The following is a 23,299-nucleotide window of genomic DNA, read 5'->3' as shown; positions in this document are numbered from 1 at the left end:
GTTTATAGCGATGCATCTGGAGTTATGTTAGGTTGTGTTCTGACCCAAAGGGATAAGGTGATAGCATATGCATCGAGACAACTGAAAGAGCATGAAAAGAACTACCCCACTCATGATCAGGAGTTCGCAGCGATAATATTCGCATTAAAGATATGGAGGCATTATCTTTACAGCATGAAGTGCAAACTCTTCACTGATCATAAAAGTCTCTAATATCTCTTTGATAAAAAAAGAATTGAATATGAGAAAACGACGTTGGCTAGAGTTACTTAAGGATTACGACTGTGAGATACTTTACCACCCTGGTAAAGCAAATGTTGTAGTTGATGCTCTAAGCCGAAAAATGAGCCTTGAAAAGAGAAGGCCAAGAGCGTTAAGAATTGAATTTGTCTAAACAATTATGGAAAGCATCAAGAAAGATCAGGAAGAAGCTTCAAAGAAAAATGACTCAAAGGAAGAACGTTTGGGCAAAAACGTTGGTGTTCCAAGATAGGATTTGGGTGCCTAAGATAGGAGGAGTAAGAGATCTTCTGATGGAAGAAGCTCACAAGACCATGTACTCGATTCATACTGGCTACACTAAAATGTGTAGGGATCTGAAACCCTACTACAGGGTGGCCGACGATGAAGCTCGATGTTGCAAAGTATGTGGCCGAGTGTGTAACATGTTCGAGAGTTAAGGCACAACATCAGAAACCATATGGGAGTTTAGAACCTTTACCTGTACCCATGGGTAAATGGGAAGACATTAACATGGATTTTGTCACTAAACTGCCCAGAACGAAGGACGGTCATGACGTGATTTAGGTGGTCGTTGATCGGTTCACTAAGAGTGCACACTTCATAGCAGCCAATGAAAGATGGTCTATGGATAAGCTTGCAAATGCTCACGTGAAGGAAGTAGTAAGACTTCACGGTGTTCCTTTAACGATTGTATCAGATCGTGATAGTCGTTTCATGTCAAGGTTTTGGAGGAGTCTACAAGAAGAAATGGGTACGAAGTTGTGCTTAAGTACAACCTACCATCCGCAGACTGATGGTCAGAGCGAAAGAATGATTCAAACACTGGAAGATATGTTAAGAGCATGTACCTTGGAATTCCAAGGTAACTGGGATGAACACTTACCCCTGGTAGATTTTTCCTACAATAATAGTTACCATTCGAGCATTAAGATGGCACCTTATCAAGCTTTGTATGGACATAAATGTCGTACGCTGTCATGTTGTCTTGAAGCTGGAGAAAAGTAGTTTATGGGCCCCGAGATAGTCCACCAGACTGCTGAAAAGCTGAAAGTGATTAGGGAAAGGATGTTAGCAGCTCAGGATCGTCAAAAGAGCTATGCTAACAAGAAGAGATGACCAATGACATTCGAAGTTGGAGATTCAGTTTTGCTTAAAGTCTCACCTTGGAGGGACTTATAAGATTTGGGAAAAGAGGAAAGTTGAGTCCAAGGTTCATTGGACCGTTCAAAGTTCTTTAGAGGATTGGAAACCAAGCTTACAAGCTAGAACTACCAGAAGAACTAGATGGTATTCATAACACTTTCCATGTGTGATATTTGAGGAAATTCACGGGAGGAGTTCCCAACATAATTCCAATTTCTGAGTTAAGGATCGATGAAAATAAGAGGCTAATTAAAGAGCCGGAGGCGATTGTTGAGCGTAAGACGAAGAAGTTGCGACGCAAGATGTTCGACTTAGTGCTTGTGCAATGGAAACATACGAATAGGCCAAACCTCACCTGGGAAACGGAGAGTGAGATGATGAGTTGCTATCCGCATCTGTTTGCTGATGCACGATTCCGGGATGGAATCATCCTAAGGGGGAGAATTGTAACGCCCGTGTTTCGAGGCTAAGCGTTGATATGATGATGTCATAGTTAGGGTCAACAAATGTAACTCATTTTGAAGTAATAAAAAAGATTTATTTGAGTATTACGTGAATTATGTGAATTTATGTGCTTTATACTTGTTTATAATGATATAATAAATTAAGAATGAAAATAAGCGTCAAAAATAAAATGTTAGATAAACCTGATATCTATGAAGAAAGTTGTAGTGGTCGTGACAAGGATTTCGGAGATATAAAGAACACCGAAATCCGAGTTATAACGAAGAAGTTATGACCTGTCGAAGTTTCATGACAAAACTGGCACGACGCTGTGACGTAAAAAGTGAGTTTACGATAAAGTGCTATTTAGCCTTAGCGATCTAAAAGAAAGTTGTTTATACGTTAAACCAAGAGCGTGCATAAAAAGAACGTCCAAATCTGACTTCGTATGAGGAAGTTATGAATTTTCTAAGATTTGGCATAGTAGTGTGCAGCCCGAAGTTCAAATTTTAGATCGAGCGATTTTTAGCCAGCACAACCTAAACGAAAATCGAAGTTCTCGTCAATAGGAGCTTAACGATAAAAAGACAGACGAAAACAGACGTCGGATGACAAAGTTATGATTTTTTAATGGACTTTTCCGGTCCTGACCTGTTAAAAATATAACTTAAAAAATTAAATCAAAATTAGCCGACGGAGTCTAAACGAAAGTTGTAGAGTACGTCTCTACCTACACGTGGATATAAGGAACGTCGAAAACGGAGCTCGTATGAGAAATTTATGAATTTTTGAAGTCGAGAGAAGAAATTGTGAAGCTGTCCGAGGGGAACACCCCGCGTAGAAGGAATGAACGCCCCGCGGTCGCAAACACTAGGCTCCGGATCCTCCACGTCGTTCCATCTGATGGTTGACACATATTATACGAACCTCGCTATCCGCCCCGCTCCTACGTGTTGTGTACAAGGGTACGCCCTGCATACCAAGGAACGCGCTACGCTCTTCCGCAGGAACGCCCTGCGTACCGAGGCTTCGGCCTATAAAAGGAGGTGCGAGGCAGCCCTTATTCTTCAAACTTTAAACCTATTCTTCTTCTCTCTACTCTCTCTCTAAACCTCCCAAACACCCCCAAGCCTAGGAAACCTCCCTAGCACTAGAAGAAAGCCCCAGAGCTCCCCAAGACTCCGAGAAAAAGAGTTTTTCGGTTCGGAAAGTTTTGCCCCCGCAGAGCCCGGTTTCAGCAAACCTTCCGGTTTCGTCAAAGGAAATCATATTTCTAAGAAGCGAAGCGCTGTCCAAGTTGGAATCACCACTATATCAGGTGAGTGCATAGTCACTTTCATCTTACACATAGATATAAAGTATTTTATATAAATTACGTGTTATGTGTGCATATTATCTGTTTACTTGAGATCTATGCTGGATGAACAATTTTATACATGTTTTTTATGATTTAGACTGTATATGTATTTTATATCTACAAATATGTTGGGTAAAACATAGGTAGATGAAATAGTTTATGTGTGATGAAATAAAATGATGAGAGGCCTCAATGTTGATGATGTTCCAGTCATCTAGCAGAGTATAGATGACGACCACGGACTATTCTAGACAGTCTAGTGGAACGCTAGCAGGCTCGCTACCTATAGGTGTTTGTGAACGATGTGTTCACCGGTGCACTTCATCCCCCTCCTGGTTGCCTAACATACATTTATTGCTGAGGAACCCCCTTAGCAGTAGTGTCCATCCCGATGAAATTCTTTAGGATAGGTCCCTTATGATAAATGTTTTAGGGACGTAAAGTGAGGATAACGGGAACGGGTAATCAGGTTGATTTATTTGATGAAGTTAATAAACTTAACTATTGTAGGTTGAAAACCCTATGTGCTCACCAGGCTCCCCAGCCTGACCCACTCACTTTTTGTATTACAGGTAGTGACACAAGAGCATAGATGCGATGATCTGATGATAGATTATAGATTATAGGTCAGTAGAAATAAATAGAATGTTGTAAGGCCTATGCTGAATTTGAGGCTTATATTGTTTTGTGGCCTATGTTGTTTTGTTTATGCTTTTGATCTGTATTGACAATGACATCCCGAGGTTTGTAATGTAATGAAAATACATTTCTTCGGAAATGCTATGATAAACTGTTTATCATGTTTTTGGGAACAAATTCTGCAACATTTTTCTTTGAAAGTATACTCTGATTTTCAAATAAAGCATAAACAAATCGGTATTTTTTGTCCGTGAAATTAGGGATGTCACAGATTATGAATCGTGAGATCAAATACTTGAAACAGAGTCGTATTCCTATAGTGATTGTATGATGGAACGCTCTATGAGGACAAGAATTCATGTGGTAATGTGAAGATCAAATTAAACAAAAGTATATCTAACTGTTTAAAGATATCTTGTCTACAAGCTAAATTTCAGGACGAAATTCTTTTAACGGTGGAGAATATAACAAATGGTAAAAATAGTTCAACATTCGCATGTCAAACCATCGTGAAATCTCTTGTAATAGGACCTAATGCACAATATTCCATGTTTTTGTAATGCAAATGAAGTTATTACACTTAGAATTGCATGCAAAATACTTTCCTTGTCTCCAATTTATGTTGTACGCTAAAAAATGAAACATTATTCACAGTAATAAGTATTGATTAGTGCGTTAAAAATAAAATTTATGCGTTAAGTATACTTATGAACAATTGATACTTAAATCGGATAAAACATGTTCACACGATTTCTTGGGTATAAAGAACGTCGAAATCAGAGATTTGTATGCAAAAGTTATGCTTTTTTTACGGATGCAAGTTAGTTATATAATTGATTTTCCTAGAAACGAACACCGTATCGATTCATTTGGATAGATACACATTTCGTTAAGTGTTTTCGAGTATGTTTTTGAACTCAGACTATATGTTAATATTTGATTTCGTATTCGGAATGTTTTTAACATGAAACTATAACACTTTCGCTAAAATTGTCGTAATGAGAAAACTATAAAAATAAATGAACTAGAACTTTGAGCATGTTTTTAACATAGTATATTTGGTAATTTCGATTACACCTTCGGAATTAGCACATTTGAGAGAATCGACAAGCATACTCAAAAAGTCTGGACGAAATCGAATTTTGGGCACGTATATCGAGGTGACACATGACACTTGCAGAGAGGCACCCACCTCCTCTCTCCATCTATAAATAGAAACCAAATCCACATAAAACTCTACACCTCTCCTCTCTCTCTCTCTCTACTGTCAATCATCTCCATCTCTCCGTGAAATTTTGGCTACCAGCAAAGGGATACGGCTACCAGTGCAACCCATAGCTATCGTTCCCTCCAATGTGCACCTCCCTCGCAGCCACCTGCTTCCGCTACCAGTTATGACGTAGTTGCTCCCTGACGGACAACTTCCTCCTCCGTGTGAATAGCCAAGATCAACCGTCACCAGCAACTCACGCGTTTTCGTCAACGACGGAGCTTCGATCGGTTTTCGACGATATTTTTTGGCAACTCAATCAGCTGCTAAAAACACTTTTTTGGGTTCGTGACGATCACATTTACAAGCCCATGGTGTCGGTGTGTTCAAAAAAGCTTTCTATTCGAAAGTCAGAAAATGTAAAACGACGTCCGATCTCTTCAACGGAAACTCCATACGTTTCAAGGGTGAGTTCTACGACCCCTTTTAAGCTTTTTATGTTTTTTGGGAAGAATACATGAACATCTCGTATTTACGTTTATCTAAACGTAATATTGTTAGATACAAGTTTATATTATTGTTATATATAGATAGTGGTTGTTATAAACAAACTATATATATATATATATATATATATATATATATATATATATATATATATATATATATGGATAGGTTAAAATGTGGATGTACATCTATTGTGCGGACGTGTGTTGAGAGTGCTATTCTACGAGAATGATTAAGAGAATTGGTTGTTTGATAATGTGAATATGTCTAACCTCACCCAACTATCGTCATTTTCATTCTTACAAAATACGATTATCAATAACACATTCTGACAATGTAACGCCCGGTTCCCGGTACGTATTTTATTATAAGTTCTTGCATTTTGTACACAGGGACTCGAAGAGTTGGAGGCCCAACTCGTCGAGTAGATGCGAATTTTGGGATGCGGGTGGAAGAATCTACTCGCTGAGTCGGAATCCCCGACTCGACGAGTAGACCTGTCTGGATGAAACCCTAAATTTGAGGGTTTGCACCCTGTTTAAACAACTTATAGGGTCTCCACTCCAGCCTCCATCACCCTCAGACTCTCTTCACGAAACCCTAATCGAATATTGAGTGTTCTTGAGCCTTTTTGTTCCATTTGTGTGTCCTTGAAGCTTGAGAAGAAAGAGGAGGCTTGAGAGATCAAGCGGAAGCAAGTAGATCCATAGGTTTTGGCACATTTCTAGATCATTTGAGGTATAAAGCTGATACCTTGACTATTCATTTCTAAGATCTCCATTTAGGGCTATTTTCTACCTTTTCTAAGTCTTAGAGAAGCCATATTCGGGATTGTGTGTATCAATAGAGTTGTACTTTATCTTGAACCTTTTGTAACACCGTAAATTTTCAAATTAATAATTCATTTTAAAATCATATAATTCTCGTAACACCTTTCACAAAGCTCATTAATTTGAATTACAAAACACAATTACATAATTCTTTGACTAATACTCCAGGATCCTTAAAACATAACTCTTTCTCTGGTGTGTACAATCGAGCCGGTGTCTTCCTACGATCCTGAGAAAAACCTGAAATACACAACACATAACACGGTAAGCACGAAGCTTAGTGAGTTCCCCAAAATACCACACGCAGCTCATTAGCCACTCGAGGCCATAGCTCTGTAAGACCCTCCGGTCAATGTGTCTCAGTGGGACCCTCCAGTCCCACAACTCTGTGGACCCTCCAGTCCTAACTCTGAAAGCTCTGAACAATACACAACATAAATCACAAAGAAATAATGCAGGATATCACAATTCACAATGTAAGCACATAAGGCATCCCAATCACACAAAAGGTACCACTCTAGGTAAAGTATAGTGAGAAGACTCACCTCATAAGCTGGCTAGTATCAACCTCGTACTCTGACATCTCGAACTAGCCTCCGCCTAACACATAGATTAAACATCTCTAAATAATACTTTAATCACACTCAAATACACCAAGGGCCACTCTCTCTCCCTGCTTAACTCTTGAAGTGGGTAAAAGACCATTTTACCCCTCCGTGTTCTCCATTACTCATGTTAACCAAACCATACAGTCAACAAAAGTTAAACTCAAGTCAACAGTCCCTATTTGACCTGACTCGTCGAGTGCACCCTTGTGACTCGTCGAGTCCACTCACTTTCTCAGAAGTCTCGCGAAGGTCCTGCTCAACTCGTCGAGTTGACCCCCAACTCGCCGAGTTAACACGCGATTCAGCTTGATCGGGAAAACCCTAACCGACTCGTCGAGTCACCTCATAGACTCGGCGAGCCGTCTCCATGGTATTACTCATTTGATCTCCTGAGGTCAGATCTGAAACTCTAACTCATAGATCTAGCCTCCTGTTATCCAAAAGTCACGTAAAGGTCTGATCTTGATGTCCATGCATGGTATATTTTGCTCTATATACCATTATGACTCCATTAAAGCTTCATAGCTTCTAAACTCCATGGTTGCTCCTCTATAACCTCATACTTTCGGACACTCTGGACCTTACAAGGTCCAGATCTACAACTCAAGCTCAGAAAGGGGTTTGATGCATCCCAAAACCCCATTCATGAAGGTAATACAAGCCCTAATCCCCAAAATAATAGATCTAAACAATTAGGGAAAGAAAGGGGGTCAAATATAATACCTCCAACTAAAGCCCTTTGAATGAAATCTTTAGATCTATCAATCTCCTTTGGCCTTCTAGCTTGTAACCTCCTTCTCTCTTGCATAATTACACTAATAAGCTCAAGATAGCCCTCCCTCTCACTCTACACGTTCAAAGGCTCTTTAGGGTTGCTCTTTGGAAGATATGACCGCAAATGGGAGGTCATAAGGTCCTTATATAGGCCACAGGCCCGAAACTTAGGGTTTTCTCTGCCCAGGACCTACTCGGCGAGTCAATCCTCTGACTCGTCGAGTCCACTCATTCAATCCACGTGGCAACTCAACACAACTCGGCGAGTCAGACCTTCGACTCGTCGAGTCTCTCCTTAAACTTCAAAATTGAGTCACAAAAATAAAGTACCTGAAAATCCGGATGTTACACCTTTAAGGGTTCCCATGGCATAAAGGTGCCAACTCTATGGCCATGGGAGTCCCATGCACTGCTTCATTTTGGGTCCTTATGAGCTAGTTAACCCATGCATGCACGTAAAGTTTGTAACTTTACGTGCTATATCGATCCTAGGAGGTCAGATCTATGTTCTGGATGCATTAAGCCCGACTGAAATCGACTTGGTAGACTTGGACTTTGGGGAACTCGGCGAGTCGCTCTTAGGACTCGGCGAGTCGGGTCATGGTTCCCCAACCTTTTCTGTTTCTGATCGATCTGGTTGAGTCTAGAAGAGGACTCAACAAGATGGACGTGAATATGGACTTGAAGATCACAGAACTTGACATAGGTGTTGGTGGGAAGAAAAATGAAGCGCCAAAGGTGAAAACTCGTGCTTTTAATATGACAACTGATGAGGTAATTTTCAGAACTCTCTTAGTTAATTATGTATATGCTTATGTGTTATCTGTACTTGTGTATTGTCTGTGATCTTGTGTTATCTGATGCTATTACTAGTAAATATTTGATACTATTGCATTTATGTGCTCATTTGTGGTACACAACGGACTTCAGGAGTTCCGAAGTTAGATATTGATGTAACTGTGTTTGAACCAGTCGCAACACGGGAAATGTTTGATATGTGAGATATCTCTTTTGGTGAACATACTTTTCCTATGACATTGATTCGTTTTGGGAGTATAACTTGATGAGGCGACTTAGGAACAAAATGACACAATGATTTAGAGATTCCGAGGACGAAATCATTTTAAGGAGGGGAGAATTGTGACGACCCAAAAATCTCTTTGTTAACGATGTTAGTTTTCCGTTATATAGGATTAAGTTGTACGTATTTTTCGTGTCAGATTATATGCTTATTATATAATAACATGATAAAAAAGAGATTAATTACGATTTAAAAGATTTAGATAAATTTTAAATTATTATCTAGGATTTAATTAGTAACAGAAAAAGATTAAAGGATGGTTATTATATTTTTTTATTTAAATCCAATTCAACGATTGTAAAAGAAAAAGAGGAAATATATATATTATGGTTAGGGTCGTTATTAAAAGAAGTATCAACATATGCACATACTAACTCGAGATTGAAAGGTCCAAAATTGTTATTGCGAATCTTGCTACCAAAATCCGAATTAAAGCCTATGTCACTATGTGTTGTGAGATGATTCATGCCCCCTGATGCACTCGATCCCAGTAGCCCTATATGTTGGTGTTTTAACCCTTGTTAGCTGTTGAATGACTTTGAATTGTACCCAAGCGTGTCCTGATTACTATTCCCACCTCGCTGCTAATGTTTGTGTTGTAATACCCTTGTTGCCTGATCTCTCTTTTTTTTCCATTGGTCTTGATTAATACCAGACAGAAAGTGGCCATCGTGTGTTTAAAGGTTCAAATTCTTTGTAACCTTATGTTTTTAGTGATTCTTATACCAGTTTAAACCCTTATACAAATTCATCCACTATTTAGACATTATAGTACAATTATATTGGCCGCTTTTAGAATAAAATATGGAGTTACAATTAAAACCGTGAGTAGCAAGCTATACGATTTATATTTATTTAGACATTATAGTACAATTATATTGGCCGCTTTTAGAATAAAATATGGAGTTACAATTAAAACCGTGAGTAGCAAGCTATACGATTTATATTTATAGAATGCCCAGTAAAGTGGTGGGTGTTTTAAGAAATAATGATGATTCATGTTGAATAATTCTTAAGTTAAAGTGGTAATAAATTTAGGCTAATATCGTTACGTTCTTATTAATAAGACAAAAAAAAAATGAGGTTGAGCCATGGACGTACTATTTTGGTTGCAACGATTAATAGTATATTAATGTGGTTAAAAGTTCTTTGGCAATGTTATTAAACAATATACATATACATAACTTTTACTTACATAAGCTAAGATTGTAATTGTAGTAAAATTATAAAGGAGATTAATAAGAGGAAAACGTTATTAATTGGCTATCGTGTTTTATTAAAAGTTTTTCTATTAATTATTTAAACTAATAAAATGGAAACATGAGTATAATTATATGTATTATGTTTAGGTTCTCGACGACTTAAAGAGATTACAAGGTGACGGCTGGGGAAACCTTTTATATATATATCGAAAAACTAAGGTGAGTCAATAGACTTTTCATAAACCTTGTACATAGTCAAAAAATACTTTCCGGAAACGGGTCGATTAGTCAAATTAGAATATTATTAATTGTTGATTATGCCTAAATGTGCAGTATGATATATTTCATTGTTTTGACTTCTGTGACATTTGCATGCTTAGTAAATTTGGTTGATATGCCTATCTTGGTACTTGATACGATAAATTGCAACTATGATATGCTATATGAAATGTTTGATATTTGACTATGACCTTGTTGAGTATCTTCTTGGTATAAATGTTATGAATCTTGATTATGATAATACGAATATTGCATGATTGTACTTGATTTACGATCGATTATGCGGGGTTAGGCATAGAGGTCAAGGGTAGAACCTAGCACTTAGCATGAAACCCTATCCGGATACATTCGAGCCTGGTTGGTTGAAAAATACCTTCTAGGAAAAGAGCTTAAGCCATTTACGAGGTGCTCGGTCTTTCTAGATGCCCGTGTGACACATGGTACGCGTACACTTCGGTGTTTGCGGACTAGAGTGATGTTGGCCATTCGAACGAGGCTTGTACAAACATCACGTAGGTGTTGGGAGGTGGCGGACGAATGCCACCGCTTGTACCAACACCAGAACGACACCGCGATGTACTTGTACATTGCATTGTCGGAGTACTGAAACTGGAGTCTTGGGGTCAGTGTGACGGGTGGGAGTCGCGAACCACCTAAAGCATTTGGCTGGCCAGGCACACAAGTAGCGAACGGGTTTTCCTTTGGGGTTAGGTATTACTACGAGACTACCTACGCCTATACGATTATGATACATTCCTTTGATATGATGATATAAGATTACGATATGATTATGCATGAATTACAATTGATGTCACACAAATGAATGATATGTGAATGGATGATACAAAATTGAATAATTGAATTTTATGTGAAATATGATTGATTAATGATTGATATGTGTATTTTGTCTATATGATTATAATTTGAATGATTGACCCGTTAGGGGATGGTAATTTTTCCCTTTGATTGTGTACAAACTCCTATTGGCTCACGAAGCATTTGCTAACACTTGTTTCTTTGCTTTGTGCCTTTATGATTGGTACAGGTAGCTTAGGAGCTTGGCTTGGTGAGATGGGGTCATTTTGGGTAGTTTATCTTTTAGAATAAAGATGGCACTTGGACACGTTATTTACTTTTGATACTTATGCTTCCGCTACAATAAAATACTTTTGATATTTTGGTCTTGAATTGAACGTAACGTTGTGGATTGAAATGTTTTTGAAATAAACAAAGTTTACAGTCTTCCGCTGCATTTTCTGTTAAAATATTTTAATAATAAATGAAAAAAAATTGACCAAAAATCATGACGTTACATGCCATTATCTGTTATGTGTGTGTGCTAGGAAGCTTTGTGATATATGTTAGTAGTAGCAGAGGTGAAATAGTCCCCGGTTACCGGTTGAAAGATACCGAAGGAGTTTTCAGGATCCAAGCAAGACTAGCAGTGTGTTATATTACTATGTGGTAGTGGTAAGGGGGTGAAATAGTCCCCGGTTACTGGTTGAAAGATACTGAAGGGGAGGTCAGCTCCCGGTTACCGGTTGAAAGATACCGAAAGGGGAGGTCAGCTCCCGGTTACCGGTTGAAAGATACCGAAGGGAAGCCCAGCTTCCAGTTATGCCAGGCAGATACCGGTTAAAAGATACCGAGGGATTGGCATTATGTGTTATGGTATGTGGTATGAAGGTGGAACTCATTAAGATTTGTGCTTACAGTTTTCAGTTTTGTTTCAGGTACCTCTTCGTCGAAGGGGAAGGAGCCGGATCGGTAGCAGCGCATCACACACACACAAGATTTCCGCATTATGAGATTCTTGGGATTGTACTATGACATTATTACTATTTTATGATATGGTTTGAGACACATGACTATGTTTTTATGAAATGATATGAATCGATGATGTTTTTCAGTAAACTGTTTTATAAGTCACTTAATTAAAAACAAAATTTTTGGTCTTAAAAATTGGGATGTTACAAGTTGATATCAGAGCCTTGGTTTGAGGGATTCGTACGCACCTTCGGGGGTGTCTGGACTCAAATCGAGGGTTTGAAAGATTTTTACAAGAAAAATAGTTTTTCTAAAATTTAAAATAAGGAGTTTTGAGAAAGAACAATGTGTTATGCGTGTAACCGGTCGAGCTCAAGTAAGTTTCCCCAAGATACCCATACATGTTATGTTATGATATGATTATGAGAATTGCATGCTAGATTAGGGCTAAGGATCTAGGAATGATGCCTTATATGCCTATTGTCTTTGTATGAGAACTACATGCTAGATTAGGGCTAAGGATCAAGGAAGATGCCTTATGTGCTTACTATATGTGCTTATTAAGTTTTATGCTAGAAATGATTAGTAAGTGATATGATGGCCTGAATAGGATATGCTTGGTATGGTTACTCAATGCTCGAATGTTGCTTGCTTTGTGCTTTTAGGAGTTTTAGTTATCTTTAGCTAACTAGTAAACGAATACGATAAGTTACATATTGCGAGGACTAAATAATTTCAGAAGGTTAGGTCTATCCCTATTGCGCAGCTCTTGTTTGAGTCCAACCGTTGTAGGGTAGGACCTCTCAATCGAAGAATTATCTGGTCTTAGTAATATGTAATGGTATTCGCAAGCTATTTAGGTAAAGGTAGCAAGGATTCCATATGCAACTGATGACGGATAGTAGGTCGGAGAGTTACCCTAGGGTAAGCCTAGGATGAAATTAGTGCAGTAGCAGTAGAAGGGACTTGGTAAAGTCAAGGAAATCCTTGAGGAAAGTACGAATAGATGTGGAAGGTGTTGGGTTTTGAGCATTCTAACACTCCTATGGTGTGCATGCAACCCTAGAAACCTTGGATTTATGTTTTTTCTATTATACATGCAAACTTTGATATTTCCAAGGTTTCATCCTAACTAGCATATCATGGGGTATATGTAATACAAAATTCTAGTAGAATGACATACCTTTCTTGTAGCTTTGATTCCTTAAGACTTTGTGAGCCTAGCACCCCAAATGTGATGCCTCAAATGCTTCACACAACACCACCAACAATTGGAATAACTTGAGAGAAGAACACTTGCTTCACAAATCGGCTAGCCCTCACTTCTTATCATGTAAAGGTGCCATTTCATGAACTATGAGGCTTCTTATATAGTGTGCACATTAGGGTTACACCATGTAACTCATGACTTTCCACATTCCTCATGATCCATGGGTTTTAACCTCCATGGAGTATCCATGGGTCACCACATGGGTTTAGCCCAACATGAAGAACTATGGATCATAAGCCCACGTTATAAGAATGAATGATTTACCAAATCAATCCCCATTTATTTAATTGGTCTCTTTTGATCACAAAATTAATTCCAAACTAATTCTTGATCAATACTAATTAAATAATATGATTTCAGATTAATATATTAGAACTTATAATATATTAATAAATCATAAATATCCCCTTCTCACAAAAGTCTATCCAAATTGTTCCGATGCCATGCAACCCAAATGGACCATGCTAAATCGGGTCAAGTACATACCAAATATAGTTATGGACTTAGACACCTTATCCAACAGTCTCCCACCTGGATAAGTCTAATAACTATAGTTGCAAGTACGACTTCAGGATCCGACCAGCAATCGTAGCTCTTAAAAGTCTCGTGGAACTAAGTTGCGCCAATTTAGATAAGTGATCATATAATCCTCTGTTCTCAATATATCAACCGGACAAATACATGGAACAACGTCGTACTTATTGTCCAACAATTTGTTTCCTGATTTCCGATTTGTTTGACATAGAACTTAATCAAACACATCAATTCAGTTCTGACCGGGCCTGACACATAAGTCAAAACAAAATCATCGAGGGGCCCAATATATTGCTTTTAATCCTCCAAGGACTAAAAGGAACAGATAAACTTCGACTCATATGCTTGTACTAACTAATCATCAAATGGTACCAACTCATAGTCAACAACTCATATCTCTTGGTTTGAAGACTTATATGATATTACCGTCTCACGATCACTCGAGATAAATTCCATGAAGTGATACAAGTGAGCGTGAGTTGAATCCAATACTCAGAACTTATGAGCACTCATGAATGTTGCAGCAACAATTGCTATGTCTAATACAATTCATACAAATCTACAAACCCAATTCATGGCAGTCTTATTTCAATACCTACTTCAGAAGCATGATCAACTGTGGATAGTTTGAATAATATAATTATTCTGGAAGTCAAAACATGCAAAATGAAACAATAGTAAATGCTTGACACAAGACAGTACTATACTAGTAAATAAAAAAACCTTTTATTTAAACATCAAATGTCAATTACATTTCAACTATTACAAGTTTTGAAAGCTATCTAATTACTAAAACTATTATCATCCTTCAGCCCAATGCGCCTCGCAAGTTGTAAATGCCTAACCCTGCTCAGTCCCTTCGTGAGGGGATCTGCTGGGTTCTCATCTGATGATACCCTCTTTGCCACGAGGAGTCCTTCTTCTATTCGATGTCTAATGAAGTGGTATTTTCCGTCGATGTGTCTGGATCTTCCGTGATCCCTTGGTTCCTTGGCTAAGGCAACTGCACTCTCGTTATCACAGAAAATCTCCATAGGCTCCTTTATAGCTGATACAACTCCAAGGTCTCCAATAAAGTTCTTCAGCCATATTGCCTCCTTCGCCGCCTCGCTTGCTGCTATATACTCTGATTCGCAAGTTGAATCAGCTACTGTCTCCTGCTTGGAACTTTTCCAAGTAATTGCTCCTCTATTTAGGGTAAAGACCCAGCCCGACTGAGAGCGGAAATTATCCCTGTCTGTCTGAAAGCTGGCATCACTATACCCCACTACTCTCAAGTCATGACTCCCACCAAGGGTAAGGACCCAATCCTTAGTCCTCCACAGATACTTGAGAATGTTCTTCACCGCAGTCCAGTGAGCCTTGCCAAGATTCCCTGGATATCTGCTGACCATGCTCAAAGCAAAGGCCACATCAGGGCGAGTACAAGTCATAGCATACATAATCGAGCCTACAGCGGAAGCATATGGTATTCGACTCATCTCAACTATCTTAACCTATGTACTCGGGCTCTGAGTCTTACTCAGTTTGGTGTTACTTTGGATCGGTAAGTCACCTTTCTTGGAATCCTACATGCTGAACCTATTCAGCACCTTATCCAAGTAGTCTCTTACTCCTGTCTCTTAATATCCTTATCCCCAGGATATAGGTAGCTTCTCCAAGGTCCTTCATAGCGAAACACTTCCCAAGCCAGGACTTAACCTCCTGCAAGGTTGGGATGTCATTTCCTATGAGTAGTATGTCATCCAAATACAATACCAAAAATCTAACTATACTCCCACTAGCCTTAACATATACACAGGTGTCATCCTTGCTCCTTGAAAAGCCAAACTCTTTGACTTTCTCATCGAAACAAAGATTCCATCTGCGAGATGCTTGTTTTAATCCATAGATGGATTTCTCAAGATTACACACTCTATTAGGGTAATTTGCATCGACAAAACCATCTGGCTGACTCATGTAAACATCCTCAACCAACTTTCCATTAAGGAAAGCGGTTTTGACATCCATTTGCCATATTTCATAATCATGAAATGCAGCAATGGCTAGCATAACCCTAATAGACTTAATCTTCGCTACTGGTGAGAAGGTCTCATCATAGTCAACTCCCAGAGTTTGAGTAAAGCCCTTCGCAACCAGTCACGCCTTATAAGTGTGTACCTTCCCGTCCATGTCGGTCTTCTTCTTGAAGATCTATTTGCACCCGACTGTCTTACGACCCGGTACATTTTCAACCAAGTTCCAAACTTGATTGTCATACATGGACTGAATCTCGCTATCCATAGCCTCCTTCCATTTGGCAGACTCAAGGCCTGTCATGGCTTCCTTGAAGTTGTTAGGTTCATCCAAATTTATCAGTGTACTATCACTGATAAGTGCATCACCTTCTGTAGTAATATGGAAACCATAATAAAAATCAGGTGTGCTCCTAACTCTTGTGGAACGCCTCAGAGGTACGGACTCATCAATTGGCTCAACAGGAGTTCCCTCCACAGGTTGATTGCTAGTGTTTGAGGTTCCTTCACCGCTTGACTCTCGAAGTTATTCAAGGTCAATTTGCCTCCCACTGTTTCCTTGGCTTATGAATTCTCTCTCACGAAAGACTCCTCTCCTCGCCATGAAGACAACATTGTCACTCGGTCTGTAGAAGAGATAACCAAAAGATTTTTGTGGGTAGCCGATGAAAATACACCGCTCAGTTTGAGGTTCGAGCTTGTCGTGAGTCTCCCGCCTCACGAAAGCCTCGCAACCCCAAATCTTGACGTGGTATAAAGTGGGAACTTTCCCGGTCCACATCTCATGAGGTGTTTTGGCAACCTTCTTGGTAGGGACTATATTAAGGATATGGGCGGCAGTCTCTAAGTCATACCCCCAAAATGAGATTGGTAACGAAGCTCGACTCATCATGGAACGAACCATGTCTAACAATGTTCGATTGCGCCTCTTAGTCACACCATTCAGCTGTGGTTTCCTAGGAGGTGTCAATTGTGAAACAATTCCACATTCCTTAAGATAGTCAAGCAACTCGATACTTAGATACTTACCACCTCGATCGGATCAGAGCATCTTTATCTTCCTGCCCAACTGATTCTCCACTTCTTGTTTAAACTCTTTGAATTTTTCAAAGGTTTCTGACTTATGCTTGATTAAGTAGATATTGCCATACCTACTGTAATCATCAGTAAAAGTCACATAGAAGCGGTTAGCATCCCTTGTGGGGGTTTTGAAGGGTCCACACACATCAGTGTGTATGAGGTCCAACAAACCTTCACCCCTAGCACAAGTACCAGTGAAGGGTGACTTATTCATTTTTCCAAGTAAACAAGATTCACAACTATCGTCTGACTTTAAGTCAAATGACTCCAAGACTCCAGCCTTTTGGAGTTGGCCTATGCGCTTCCTGTTGACATGTCCAAGACGACAATGCCACAAGGATGCCTTATCCAAACTAGTGGACGAATCAATATGCAATACATTATTTCCTAAGTTGTCTACAACCAACACAGTTTCATATACACCATCACAAGGTAATGCTTTAAAATAAAAAACACCATTATAAAAAGCATTAATACCACCACATTCATTATCAAATGAAAAAGTAAATCCTTGTTTGTACAAACCATGAAAGGAAATAACATTTCTCGTCATTTCAGACGAGTAACAACATTTATTCAAATCTAATATTAACCCACTACTAAGCAATAAAGAATAAACTCCAATCTTGGTGACAGGTGAAGCTTTCCTATTCCCCATGATCAAGTTTATCTTCCCATGCTCCACATCCTCACTTATTTTTAGGCCCTGCAAATCAGAACAAATGTGAATTCCACACCCTGTATCAAGGACCCAAGAATTAGTATGTGGTGAGTTATTAGACAATATAGTGTAAATACCTGCATGGGTGGGTTTCACTTTCCCATCCTTAACATCCTGCAAGTACTTGGGGCAGCTTCGCTTCCAGTGCCCTTTTTCCTAACAGTAGAAGCATTGTGCATCCTTCGGGTTGGAAGAGGGAGTGGCAGAACCCCCTTTGGTTCCACTCGAAGAGGAGCCATCAAGAGATTTTCCCTTGGTACCCTTTGAAGGGGTCTTCCTCTTTTTCCCTTTACCTTGCCCGATTGCCAGAACAGGGGCGGTGGTAGGAGTTGTAACAACATTCTTGTTGGGTTATGAGCATTCTAACACTCCTAAGTGTACATGCAACCCTAAATACCTTGGATCTATGTTTTCTCTATTATACATACAATTATGAACATCCAAGGTATTATCCTAATTTAGCATACAAAATAATAAATATAACAAGATAGAATACATACCTCTTTGATGTAGAATGTCTTCATGAAGCTTGAGTGCCTAGTGCCCCAAGTGTGACACCTCAAATGGTTCACACAACACCAAATACACTTGGAATAACTTGAGAGAAACTTGAACACTCCTTGAAATCGTTTAGCCCTCACACTCACACATTAGTGCACGATTTCTTGAGCCATGGGATTCTTTTATATGGTGGCTATTAGGGTTATACCATGTAACTCATAACTTTACCCATTCCTTATGCTCCATGGATTTTAACCTCCATGGAGTATCCATGGGTCACCCCATGGACTTAGTCCAACATAAGGAATCTTGGATCACAAGCCCACATATATAAGAATGAATGATTTACACAATCAACCCATATATTTAATTAGTCTCCTTTTGATCACTTAATTAATTCCAAATTAATTCTTGATCAATACTAATTAAATAACCTTATTAATATATTAGAACTTATAATATATTAACCAACCTTAAGTGTTATTTCTCTCATTATAGTCTATCCAAATGCATGATGCCATGCAACCCAAATGGACCATGTCGGGTCAGGTCAAGTCTTACCAATTATAGTTATGGACTTAGACATTAATCCAACAGTCTCCCACTTGGATAAGTCTAAAACTATTATTGCGTATGACTTCAGGAACCGATCAGCAATCGTAGCTCTCAAAAGCTTCTGTCGAACTCTGACCTTGTCGATGAACTCTGACCTTTGTCAATGACTTGTCCATTAGATAAGGGATCATATATTCCTCCATTCTAGATATCATATGGACTGAGACATGGATTATCAATCATTCTCTCTGTCCATTTGTTGTTTCCCGATTTCCGATTCATGATGACTGACTGATTGAACAAATCAAATCAGTCCTGGCTTGGCCAAGCACTCACATGTATCATCTTTAAATCATCGAGGGGCCCACAGATATCGCTTTTATCCCAAAGGTAAAAGGAATGGATAAACTTCGACTCATATGGCTTGTTCTACTACTTGTTGAATCATACACAAAGGCACGTTTTATAACATCGAGTTACCAATGCGTTTTCGTGCAATCAATGTATAACCAACTCATAGTAACAACTCATATCTCTAGGTTTGAAGAATATAAGATATTATCGTCTCATGATCACTCGTGATAAAATCCATGAAGTGATTCAAATGAGCGCGGGTTGAATCCAATACTCAGAACTTATGAGCACTCATGAGTGTTGTAGCACCACTTTTGTCCACCAACTTGGACCTCTACACACCAACCCATGACAGTCTTGATTCATATCTACTTCCAACATATGACCGACTGTGGATGGTTTGAATAACTTAATCATTTAGGAAGAGCGACTTAGTTATTCTGGAAGTCAAAACATGCAAAGTGAAACACAAGAATAAATGAATCAAATATGGTATCAAACCCTATGAATATAAATAAACACTTTTATTTATCACCATACTGATTACTCATTATTCATTGTTTCGGTTTTATCAACTTTATACTTGAATTTAAAACAATAGTTGTCCCATGCTCCAAGCATGTACACTATGTTTTCTAAACACTAGTCATGCCATACACCAAGTATGCATACTATGTTTGTCTATGATCTTTACTTTGTAAAATAGATCAATTGAACATCACTCCAATGATCCTCTTTTCACAGTCCCAAATCCTTATTGCAAATGCAAGAATTCCAAATTCATGCCATTTACGGAAATCTGTTAGATTCTAAACTTATATGCATTGATCCTCTTAATGATTATGCACGAAGTCAGAAAGACTTGACAACAATCATTACAGAGCATTCCAAAGGAGATCAGCTCCTTGGAAACATCCTTCTTTCATTAAGTTTCCTAATCTTACACAGATTGAATAATTTCTAACTTTGAAACATTTCCATATTCCATTTTGACTATCACTTCTGAACAAGAGTTGCCTCCTTACAGATTATGTCAATATGGTCCTTCCAGAATTAACATTATACTTCCAACTGTCCTTGAGCAACCAACCTTTGGTAAACCTTAGATTGTCCTCGACAATTGCTTAATCATTTTAGTCATATCCAATTCTAGACCTTTTCCCTTCATAATGCCCCAGGCATTTGGAAAATTTTAGAAAGGATGAATATAGCACATGTAATCGATCCTATATCTGAAGCATATGGGACACGATTCATGATGTCTCACATAAAGACTAAACCAGTCTTTTGCTATAATATTTCCATTTCAATTTGCCAAGTTCTCAAAATTCAGATTATGAAAAGGGATGCCGTAATCATAATCGAATTTTAGAACGCAAATAATGGACCCATATATAGAATTTCCTTATGTTGAGCCATTCCAACATGAAATTCATATATATATCCTTGATTAAATACGATTAAAATCTCAATCTAAGCTTTTTAGAATTGAAATGAAGTATAATTTCCTCTCCCTTAATTATAGCAAAACAACTTTTTCAACCCCTGCAACCTCACGAATTGGAACTTTTGTTTTCTATAATTATCATTGCTAACTTGCAACCTTTGTCATAATTATCATGCTCCCACTAACATGATGATTATTAGCATAACACTTATGCTCCCACTAGCTTTGACATGTACTCAGAAATCAGCTGACTTTCTTACCAAAGTTCAGATTTCTGATACTAGATTGTTTTGATAAAACTTTATCAAAATCATACACCTCTCCTATGCAAAGCCAACTTGAATAGGCACAAAAATTTCAACACGATAGGTTATAAACCTCAAGTCGTGTGCTAGTGAAGGACTTTAGGTTTTATTCTTGATTAAGTCTTGAAACTTTCAAGAGCTTTAAGACTCCCACTGTCCTCTTGACATATAAGACTCCCTTGTCAAATATTCAAGAGATAGTGCGGATTCTTTATCAAGACTAACACTTTACACAATTGGCCTAAGTTGGTCTCTGTTTTATCCAAAACATCACAACTTACCAATTTCAAATGTACAAGAGTAGATAACCTTTTACTCTTACATTTGACTAGTGTTAACAAACCCTCTTTAAGATATGTCACTCAAGTTACAATCTTGGAGTATGACTCTAAGAATTGTTTTGGAACGAAGTATGACTCATCTTTTTGATTTAACCATTTCAACAATTCATGACTCCTCTTCTTGACTTTAGAGGACCAAATGTGATATGGTATCTTAATCATTAAGATGATCATAAACATGATACTAAAGTACTCTCCCATTTTTTCAGATTTGAGAAACTTTTATCTTTCTGCCATACTTTGATTCTTCTTATTCGTTCTGTCTCACATTGAAACTTCTCCAATGCTACAGACTTATACTTAAACTTATAAGTATAACCATATTTACTGAACTTAAGTAAATCATGACGAATAGTCTTCTTGATCTTTTGTGGTGGACTTGACCAGCACACAAGAATGTGTACTCGATCGCTTAGTCCTTTCCTTATTCACATAAGGAATTAGTCTTAATTTTCCAAGCTGAAAGTTCTCATTCATCATACTATACAACTTGCATGATTCCAAGTTTCGGTCCAATTGAACCTTGGGTGATGAGAATCTTTCCTTATTTGGTAATATTAGACACTACCACAACCGAAAGAATCAAATCCATTTTTCCAATATTGCTATCAATGGAATCTTATAAGCAACAACTTTTCACAAATGCCATTGTAAGGATACTTAAAATAAATAAAATCAAAACCTTTTTTCTTTTATTTTAAAACTTTGCGGAAAAACTTATCCTTACAATCCATATGAAAACCTTGTTGTTATCTATTCCTAAGCAATATAAATATCATAACTCTTAAGTAATAGCCCAAAATTCTGATCACCGAACCATGCGATTGAAATCCATCTTCGCGATCAGAATCAGCATGTACTTAATAGAGTTAGACAATGGACTTTACCTGAAGTAGAGCCAAACTTATTGACTTTAACATCCTTAGGTAAATTTGGCAGCTTCGTAACCAATGCCCCTTCCTTTGGCAATAGTTACCTATGGATCCTTGATAATGGGACTATCTCAGACTTCGCCTCTCTCTTTACCATTGGGTCAACAGATTTGACTATGGCCGATCCCTTTCCATTGGGAAGAGAGAGCTTTACTGGATATCCAATGTCATCATTGTCAATGTCCATAGCGTTTTAGGAAGTTGATCTTAGCAAATAGATAAGATCATTAAGGGTCTTGTCTTAGTCTGTTTCATAGGATTCCCAAAAGAACTCACTATGTGACTTAGAAAGTAGTTGAGCCACCAACTTTCTCAAGACTTTGACACCCAACTCTCCCGGCTTGTCAATATGTGACTACATCTCCAAGATGTGATCACACCTAGACCTTGCCTTGCCAATAGGGCTTGAGTGACCTTAAACTTTTTAGGAACTTGTGGGTTAGGGAGAATAATTGGGGGAGGTGAAAGAAGTATGATATCCATGGGACATCATCTTCATTTAGGAAAGCTTGTTTTAAGAGATTTGGGAAGATCATAAATGTCTAGACCAGACATCTTTTTGGGAGATATTCAAGATAGTTGATTTAAAGTCCTTAATATGACACCCAATATGAAATATTAAGGCTAGGACCCAACAAAATATTTTATAACTTAGAAGAGGGATGCCGTAATCCAAGCTATAAAATATTTGAAGGTAGGTGAATGACGATTCACCAATTTCCACCATGAAAAACGAAATAATTTATTAGGTTTTAATTGGATTTGAAAGTCCTAGATCTTTGAGATTCATTGAACTGTTCAAAGGCATGTTTCAATCTCGAGTGTGCCCTTCAGGTTTTGTGACTGGGATGCCGAGGATCACAAAACAAGGTGTGAATAACCATGCAAATATACTTGGTACCCTTAATATTTACCCCTTAATCAGTGTGCCGGTTAACCACACACGCTCCACCGATACTATGATAAATATTAAGTTACCCTTTGCTTACCTTGTTAAGTCCAGGTTAGTGTGTCGGTTAACCACACACGCTCCACTAACGACTTAAGCAAAGTGCAAAGTGTAATTTCATGGGTTAGCACCAAATTCACATTTTCCTAAGTAACTAAGATTGGGTATTAATAAGAGTTTAGTTACTTAGTATTTATCATTAATACTTTTA

At 38.2% G+C, this 23,299-nt stretch overlaps 1 long non-coding RNA gene across 1 annotated transcript; it reads left to right on the top strand.

Annotated features, from left to right (window-relative positions):
- The first annotated feature begins 5,148 nt into the window (after positions 1-5,148).
- On the top strand, positions 5,149-11,458 carry LOC145104112 (uncharacterized). The gene is made up of 3 exons (XR_013707003.1): positions 5,149-5,503; positions 10,186-10,257; positions 11,363-11,458. It is a non-coding gene; the product is annotated as an uncharacterized LOC145104112 (long non-coding RNA).
- Positions 11,459-23,299: the final 11,841 nt, after the last annotated feature.

Source organism: Lactuca virosa, chromosome 1, assembly GCF_052849685.1.
Source record: "Lactuca virosa cultivar CGN04683 chromosome 1, Lactuca_virosa_CGN04683_v6, whole genome shotgun sequence".
NCBI classification, from domain to species: Eukaryota; Viridiplantae; Streptophyta; class Magnoliopsida; order Asterales; family Asteraceae; genus Lactuca; species Lactuca virosa.
The sequence above is the reverse complement of the archived record's forward strand: the minus strand, read 5'-3'. Positions and strand labels throughout refer to the sequence as shown.